Source organism: Alligator sinensis, unplaced genomic scaffold, assembly GCF_000455745.1.
Source record: "Alligator sinensis unplaced genomic scaffold, ASM45574v1 scaffold1193_1, whole genome shotgun sequence".
Classification (NCBI taxonomy): domain Eukaryota; kingdom Metazoa; phylum Chordata; order Crocodylia; family Alligatoridae; genus Alligator; species Alligator sinensis.
Genome location: NW_005843014.1, coordinates 153,056 through 162,106, shown reverse-complemented (window position 1 = coordinate 162,106; position 9,051 = coordinate 153,056). Strand labels below are relative to the sequence as shown.

The 9,051-nt window shown below is 49.0% G+C and overlaps 1 long non-coding RNA gene across 1 annotated transcript in view; it reads left to right on the top strand.

Annotated features, from left to right (window-relative positions):
* The first annotated feature begins 3,277 nt into the window (after positions 1–3,277).
* The window catches only part of LOC112548217, an 8,430-nt gene continuing 2,656 nt past the window's right edge, over positions 3,278–9,051 (top strand). Inside the window, exon 1 of the long non-coding RNA XR_003092025.1 lies at positions 3,278–3,333. This is a non-coding gene — a long non-coding RNA (uncharacterized LOC112548217). The remainder of the gene's footprint in view (positions 3,334–9,051) is intronic.

Genomic DNA, 9,051 nt, shown 5'->3' with positions numbered 1-9,051 from the left:
CCCCTAGGCTAGTGGGGTGGCTCCACGAAGGGGGGATGTGAGGCACCCCCAGGGAGGCACTCGGAACCTGGAAGATGGTCAGGTGCAGTGAGGTGGGTGGCTCAGCACAGGAGCACCCCCTACTGGCCCACCACAAGTCCAAACCAGGGTCCCAATGCACTGGGGGAATCCCAGGGCACAAAACCCCACCACTGCCACCAGGGAGTTGTGCATACAGAGCACGGTGTGCAGGGGAAGGAGCCCATCCTGGAGGAAGCTGTACACCTCCCAGATGGCCTCCATGGTGGTGGCCTTGCCCACTCCAAAGAGGTGGCTGATGTACCACAGGCTGGTGGGTGTGGCCAGCTTGAGCAGGGCAAGGGCCAGCCAAGTGTCCCCAGGGAGGGGCAGCTGCATGGCAGTGTTCTGCCACTCCACATATAGCCAGAGCTGCTCTAGGAGATCCCAGAAGGTGGCCTGGGTCATCCTGAAGGCCTCCAGCCATTGCTCATCATCCCAGGTGTGCTGGACGATGTGCCACCACCAGTCCTGGCTGGATGGCAGGCTCAGAGGTGGCAGGGCTGGAGCCCCAAAAAGGTGATGGCAGGCCCAACAGTGGCATTATGGGGCTCGTTGTTGGTGTCCCTGCCAGGTGGAAGGGGCTGAGGTGGCAGGTGCACGACTGTGGCCCTGGGACAGAATGCAGAGGGTGAGCAGGCAGTTGCTGCATGTGAGGGAGCCAGGAAGGGTGAGATGGCCATGGGCCAGCTGGCAGTCAGTGTGGCAGGCCATAAGGGACAGCACAGTGGCCAGCAGGAGCATGGGACATTGGTCATCGCTGCCATGGGCAGGAGCAGCCATGGAGTGGGGAAGCAGAGGCAGCTAGGACAGTCCTATCATATGCTGTCCCTGCATTGTGCACACTGCTTCTCCCCAGGGAAATGGCTTGCCAGAGAACAGCAAGTGCAACTGGCTTTTGAAGAGGGCTGCCAGCTGCTGGCAAGAGCGGCTGGAGTCCGGAGCTCCCCCTGGTGGCAGTGGAGGTCCATTGCAGGGCCCTGGGAAGTAGGAGCATATTGGCAGCAAATCTGCTCCCACTTCCCTGCACATGTGGCCGCCTGCCCTGCAGCATTTCTCATGAATAATTTACTTGTGAATAAACTGGTGCCACAGCAAATGTACCTGTAGGTGCACCCACTGTGTATGTAAGTGGGTGCTGCTTAACTGAGAGGCAGTGTCCCTATGATGATGTCCTCTAATTTTGTTCTGGGCACCACACTTCAGGAAGGATGTGGATAAGCTCAAGAGGGTACAAAGGGCCATCTGTATGATTAGGGACCTGGAAGCTAATAGGCCCTATGAGGACAGACTCCAGGAACTGGGCCTATTCAGTCTGAGTAAGAGTAGACTGAGAGATGACTTAATAGCTGCCTACAAGTACATTAGGGATGAGTATCAAGATCTAGGAGAGGAACTCTTCAGGAAGGCACCTCAAGGGAGGATGAGGACCAATGGGCACAAGCTAATAGAGGGGTAATTTAGGCTGGACATAAGAAAAAACTTTTTTTTCCGTAAGGGTTACTAGAATCTGGAACACGCTCCCAGCAGAGGTAGTGTAGTCACCAACCTTGGAGGTGTTCAAGATGAGGCTGAATAAGCACCTTGTTGAGCTCATTTGAGCCTAATAACTTCCTGCTCATGGCAGGGGACTGGACTTGATGATCTTCAATCAGTAAATCATCGTGGTGCCCTGTGACCTGTGGTCCCTCAAGGCTCTGTCCTAGGGCCTTTACTTTTTAATATCTTCATCAATGATGTAGACATTGGTGTCAGAAGCGGGCTGGCCAAGTTCGCTGACGACACCAAACTCTGGGGTAAAGCATCCACACCTGAGGACAGGAGGGTGATCCAGGCAGATCTCGACAGGCTCATGAAATGGGTGGATGAGAACCTGATGTTGTTTAACACTGAAAAATGCAAGGTTCTCCACCTTGGGAGGAAAAACCAGCAGTATCGTTATAGGCTCAGCAGTGCTACGCTTGTTAGCACTACAGATGAAAGGGACTTGGGGGTCACGTTGACCACAAGATGAACATGAGCCTTCAATGTGATGCTGCGGCTAGTAAAGTGAGCAAAACACTGGCTTGCATCCATAGATGCTTCTCAAGCAAATCCTGGGACGTCATTTTCCTGTTGTACTTGGCCCTGGTGAGGCCGCAGCTAGAGTACTGTATCCAGTTTTGGGCTTCACAATTCAAAAAGGATGTGGAGAAGCTTGAGAGAGTGCAGAGGAGAGCCACGCACATGATCAGAGGTCAGGATAACAGACCTTATAATGAGAGGCTGAGAGCCATGGGACTCTTCAGCCTGGAAAAGTGCAGCCTCGGAGGCACCTGGTGGCCACCTATAAGTTTATTAGGGGTGTTCACCAGGATCTGGGGGAACGTCTGTTCACCAGAGTGCCCCAAGGGATGATGAGATCGAATGGTCACAAACTCCTCTGTCACCATTTCAGGCTGGACATAAGGAAAAACTTTTTTACTGTCTGAGCCCCCAGGGTTTGGAATAGACTGCCACCAGAGGTGGTTCAAGCCCCCATTTGAATGCCTTCAAGACACATTTGGATGTTTATCTTGCTGGGATCCTATGATCCCTGCTGACTTCCTGCCCCTGGGCAGGGGGCTGGACTTGTTGATCTTCCGGGGTCCCTTCCAGCCCGAATGTCTATGAAATCTATGAAAAAATCTTGCAGGTCCCTTCTGGTCCTTCAGTTCTATGATTCTATAGCCCAAAAGTTGCTTCCACTCCTGTGAGCTCTCTCCAGAGACACTCATGCCATTCAACTAGCTGCAACACAGGCATGGACAGATCTAGGAATTTGAAAAGTGGACTGCAGGAGATGTGATGTAGTTGCTGAGGACTTTTTTGAGTTCCCAAAGCAGGTATGACTCCTTCCCCCCAGCATTATGCATTCCCACCCCTCCAGGATGTGCACCACTCCGGCCATCCCCGCTCTCCAGTGGGATATGAATCTAGGTGCCATGTAACAGGGAATCCTATCCCTGTTACCAGAAAGCAGGCCAGTCCTTTTAAGACCATAACTTTCTGGGCACAGCCTGCTGGCAGAGTAGGGGTTAAAGGATCGTACTGAAATTTAAACTAAACCGGGAAATTACAACAGCGGCAATATTTACAATTCAAGAGAAATAATTTTAGTTGCTAGTGTAAAAATAAACATTTCCAAGAAAGGACTGGAAGGCATGATTGTATTTAAAAAAAAAAAAAAAAAAAAAAAAAAAAAAAAAAGGAGCACAGCAGCTGATAGGAAGCAGAAGCACAGAGTCATGGAAAAGCGTGAGCTGGCATACTGCCTCCCTTAATTTTATTTTATTTTTTGGTTATAGCCCATGGATTTATGTTGGTGTTTGACTGGTAGACTGGTGGTTTGTGGCTGAGACTGTAGGGGAGGAGGAAACCTCATTAGCCCCTTGGGGTGCAGTCATAAAAGGCCAAAGGACCCAGTGCACCAGTGGGTGCAGCTGTATAAGGCTGGTGGCTCAGAGCTGGCTGCAGGACTTAGAAGCCAGGTCCCAGGGGGTGGATCTTGGCTAGTAGCCTGAGCTATAAGACAGGGGCTGAGCCTGAGGAGGCAGAAGACCCAACAACTTGGCACCCAGGGCTGCAGGGTGAAAGGGAGCCAGAAGGCCTGGTGCCATAGTGAGCACAAAAGGAGGGCCACAGGCCCAGAGAGTATGAAGGAGCTAGAGCCTCAGAGTCAAACCCTACCTGGTGGGTTTAGGCTGGTAGGCCTAGCCAGAGAAAGATGGTGGGGGGGGGAAGCCCATGGTGGCTGAGAATCCCAACATTTATTTTTCTATGCTGGCTGTGCCTAGAAAGTTATGGTCTTAAAGGGACTGGCCTGCTTTCTGGTAACAGGGATAGGGTTCCTTGTTACATACCAGAATGGGGGACCCTCCTGCAGGTGCTGCCCCCAGCGGACTGGTGATGAGGGAAGTCCCAGAGTTTTTCCTGCCCTGCTCCAGTTGGGGCTTCTGTGAGTGACAATGAGAGATGCTGGGCTCAGCTTGGAACAGTGGTGGTAGGTGGGTCCCCCACTCCCAGGCACTTCTGCTCCCAACCCAGTCTTCCTGGGGTGTTCCCCATGGGCCAGGAGCAGGAACTGGAAAGGGGGACCACCCACTGACACAGTCCCTGGTCCAGCACAGCTGCTCCTTGTAGCTGAAGCCCCTGGGCTATCAGGGAAGATGCAGTGGAGAGGAAGAGAGCAGAGACCCACCCATTTTTGCCAAGCCTGTTGCCTTTGGCAGCTGCTCCTCACAGCCCCTGGCAAAAGTAGAACTGAGGCTTCCCCCCAGCTCATGTCTTGGGACAGCAGCAGTTGGATCCTCACTTCCTCATCTGCTTCCTGCTTGGTGCCCCTCCCAAGGGGAGTCCAGTGTCCAGGCTGCAGGAAACTGGACCTGCTGCTGGCACATGAGGTATGCTGTGGAAGTGGGCTGTGGCTGCACCAATTCTCCAGCCCCCCCCCTCCCCCCCCCCCCCTTCGGATCTCCCCTGAACACAGATGTATACAGCTGTACTTCTTCTTTGTCCCTTCCCCTCTCACATGTAACCAAAATGATATTAGGCATTACAACACAGTTGCACCTTGCAATGCACAAACCTAGAGATGCCTCAGGACCAATGACTGACATTCTGATTCTGGTAGGACTGGTCACCCTATCACAGAAAGGCTATTGAAGAATTAGAAGAATGTGTATCTGTGGATCAAATAACTGGTCTCTGTTATTGAACTTCCATACAATAAGGCTGTTCAAATTTTATATCCACCATATAGATATGGCTATTTCAGATGCATTTCTCTTAAGTGTTAAAGGAGTTGCTCTGAGCTTTCCCTATTCATTTTGCTAAGTGAACAAAGTATAAAAATAGCTCTTGCTATATATAGGTTGTTTGAAAGAAGATACAGCATGTGAGTAGTACAGCTGTGTGTGTGTTATTTTTTTTTATCACAGATGAAATCATGGCTGGGGGCTCAAGTCTCATGCATTTGTTTAAGCAGCCTGTCGATTTGGAGGTATCAAATTTTTATCTGAAAGATAGGAAGTTCCCAGGCGCAGCTCTGGGATGGATGAAATTCTCCCTCTGTTTTACTTTCCATAGTGTAACCTTTCTGTTAGGCCCTGGTGGCCAAACAAAAGCCAGGATCAAATGGGGGGGGATTGGCTCAAAACCTGGGAAATGTTCACCTTTACTGGGGGTCCTAAAAGAAAAACGTCCCCACTTACAAGCTATTGGGATACAAACATTATTAAATGGGGGGAAAAGAAAATAAGTAAACCTTATCAAACATAGCTATAGAATATCCCAACAATGAAATACCCACAAATACCAAATAACACCCCAACAGAAGAAAACCCCAAATAATAAACAACTGCAAACAAATTCTCTGGGTCTTTTGGTGTCATTTTCTTTCTGAGAGCTTCCTCCATTCAGGAGGCTGCTACCTCGCATGCATGCCAAAACAGAAGTTACATTGGCCTCAACTGTGGAACTTCAGTATGCCAATGTAAGTTCTCTTTTCCAGAGAAGTGCCACTCACATAAGAGGCCTGAAGAGCAAGCCAGACCAGGAAAGGCTGACAGATACAAGACTGTTCAATCTAGAAAAGAGAAGGCTTCAGGGGGATTTGGTGGCAGCTTACAAATATATCGGGGAGAGGATCAGGGGCTAGCAAACAAGTATTCGCCAAAGTGTCCCAGGGGAAAACCAAGAACAATGGTCATAAGCTCCTAGAAGGTTTCAGACTGGATATAAGGAAAAACTTCTTTACGGTTTGTGTGACCAGACTTTGGAATAGACTCCCAGTGCACCTACCCTGGAGAGCTTCAAAAGGAGACCAGATTCACACCTTGCTGGCGTTATTTGACCCCAGCAGTCTTTCCTGCCTAGAGCAGGGGAGCTGGGCCCAATAATCTCGCAAGTTCCCTTCCAGCCCTAAACTTCTGTGAATCTGTGAGTGCCCCAGGGGTGGGTCCTGGGGCTGGTTTGTTCAATGTCTTCATCAACAACCTGGAAGTTGGCATAGAGCGTACCCTCGGCAAGTTTGCAGATGACAACAAGCCAGTGGGAGTAGTAGATATGCTGGGGGGTAGGGCTAGGATTCAGAGTGATCTAGACAAGTTGGACTACTGTGTTCAGTTATGGGGCCCTCGCTACAGAGAGAATGTGGACAAATTGGAGAGTGTCCAGTGGAAGGCAACAAAAATAGTGAGGGGGCTGGGGACATGACTTATGAGGAAAGACTGAGGAAACTGTGCTTATCTAGTGGGCCTGTGCAAATAGGGAACTATTTGATTTGGGTTCAGACTTGGCTGATTCAGATGCCAGAGATTCAATTCAGATATCTGAATCATTTTTTTCCAATTCAATTTGACCAAATCGCTTCGAGATTCGAAGCCAATTCGGAGATTCGACCATAGAGTGTAATGGGGAATCAATGAAATATCTATACTTTTGTTGTCTATAGGCTGATTCAGATGAAACCTTGCAGGTATGGTAGCTTCTGCTGAGAGCATATCATCTGCCAAGTGTCAAGGTGATAGATATAGGGGTTCCTGGGAAACTGCACCTCAAAGTCCTAAAAGCAAAACTCATGTCGTGCGTGTGTGTGTGTGAGGCCATAGTGTGGTGAAAACTGCAGGGATGGTAGCTCTTGTTGAGGCCATAAAGCTTGCCAAGTTTCAAGGAGGTAGGTGTAGGGGTTTCTGGGAAACTGCACCTCAAACTATTGACAAGCAAAACTCATGACCTAGGTGACACTGTGTGTGTGTGTGTGTGTGTGTGTGTGTGTGTGTTAAGGCATGGGGGGGGGGGGGGGGGTGAAGACTGCGGGTATGGTAGCCCCTGAAGAGGCCATAAAGCCTGCCAAGTTTCAAGGAGATAGGTGCAGGGGGTCAGGGGAAACTGTACCTCAATCTGTGGACAAGCAAAACTCGTGACATGGGTAACACTGTATGTGTTAAGGCGCAGCAGAGTGAAAGCTGCAGGCCTGCTAGCCCCTGCTGAGGCCACAGTCTGCCAGCTGTCAAGGAGATAGGTGCAGGGTCTTCTGGTTTCTGGGGCTCTGAACCTCTGGCTGCTGACAGGCAAAACTCATGCAACTGTGCCTGTCTTGTACCGGTGGAGGGAAGGGGGGCAGGAACTACTGCAGGCTTGGCTGCTAAACTACTGTGTTACTAATCAATTATGATTCACTTGGGGACCAACTCAATACGTGGCAGCTAGCAAGGATAATAAGTTAATGAGCAAGGATTAACACCTATAAAACCACAGACTAAGGAGAAGAAAGAATCAATACAGAGCCCGGAACTGCTTCTGCCCCAAGACAGAGCCAGTCAGTTGCACAAGCACCCATGTCACAAGTTTTGCCTGTCAGGATAGGGGTACAGGGCTCCAGAACCCCCGCTGCATCTATCTCCTTAACAGCTGGCAGGCTTTGTGACTGCAGCAGGGCCTAGCAACCAGGCCTACAGGAATTTCTCCCCACCCGCCCCATGCCCCAAGACAGTTGCACAAGCACCCATGACACAAGTTTTGCCTGTCAGCAGCTAGAGGTGCAGGACCCCAGAACCCAAAAGCCCCTGCACCTATCTTCTTGAAAGCTAGCAGCCTTTGTGGCCTCAGCAGGGGCTAGCAGGTCTGCAGCTTTTGCCCTGCTGCTCCTTAACACACACAGTGTCACCCATGTCACGAATTTTGCTTGTCTGCAGCTTGAGGTACGGATCTTTATTGACAAAAAGTACCAGAACTACATCTTCATAGCTCATAGTGCCAAAGGCTATGATGGCTACTTCATTGTTAGCCGGTTATTAAAGGAAAAAATGGATGTGAATCTCATCACCCAGGGTGGTAAACGCATGTATATAGAAGTGAACAGCCTAGGTGTATGTTTCATAGATTCTTTAAACTTTTTACCCATGAAACTTAGCAAGCTGCCCCAGGCAATGGGATTTGAAGAATGCAAAGGGCATTTCCCACTTTTTTTTTTAACATGCAGGAAAACCAGAATTATGTGGCACCTCTCCCGGAAGCAGAGTAATATGGGGTTCAAAATATGATACCTGGTGAGAGAGAGAGCAATTTTTAGAATGGTATCAGGACAACTGTGATAAGACCTTCTGATGTGCAAAAGGAACTGGCCTATTATTGCTAGTCAGATGTAAAAAATTTTGAAGGAAGCCTGTAGTCTCTACAGGAATGAAATTATGAAAATGACATGACCGGTAGAGATGGCAAAAAAGGAAGGTAAACTCAAATGGGTAAATCTCTGCATAGAACCTTTTCAATATATCACACTGGCTACTGTCTATATGGCCATGTACAGATTTATGTTTTTGAAAGAACAGACCATAGCACTACTTCCCCAGACAACTGTCACAGACAGACAAAGAGATTTTTCAACCCTATCTATACAGTGGCTGATGTACATCTCCAAGAAAGAAAATATTCAAATTTGGCATGCCTTACAGGGTGGAGAATTTCATGTGGGGGGGCTATTTTGTAGATGGCTATGCCATCATTGATGGGAAACCCACAGTTGAATTTAATGGCTGCTTTTTCCATGACTGTCACCTACTACAACCAAAACAAGTGGAACCCATTGACAAGGGCAACCTATGGCTTTTTGAATTATCAGACACAATACAAAGCTGATTATCTTATGAGAGTGGGGTTTACCATCAGGGCCATTTGGGAGGACTTTTTTAGAATCGGATAGGGAACTCACAGATTTCTTAAGCAGAATCCTTTGGGCCTTCTCCTCTGGTGGCTAGGGACTCTCTCTTTGCGGGGAGAACTAATGCCACTGTCTCTATTACAAAACTAACCTGGGTGAACAAATTCACTATTATGATTTTACCAGTCTCTGCGCCTTCATAAACAAAACAGAGGAATATCCCATCAGACACCCTGACATCATTCACGACAATTTTGGGCCCCTGTCGATCTATTTTGGGTTGGCCAAGGTGAAATTGTATCTGCCATGGGGCC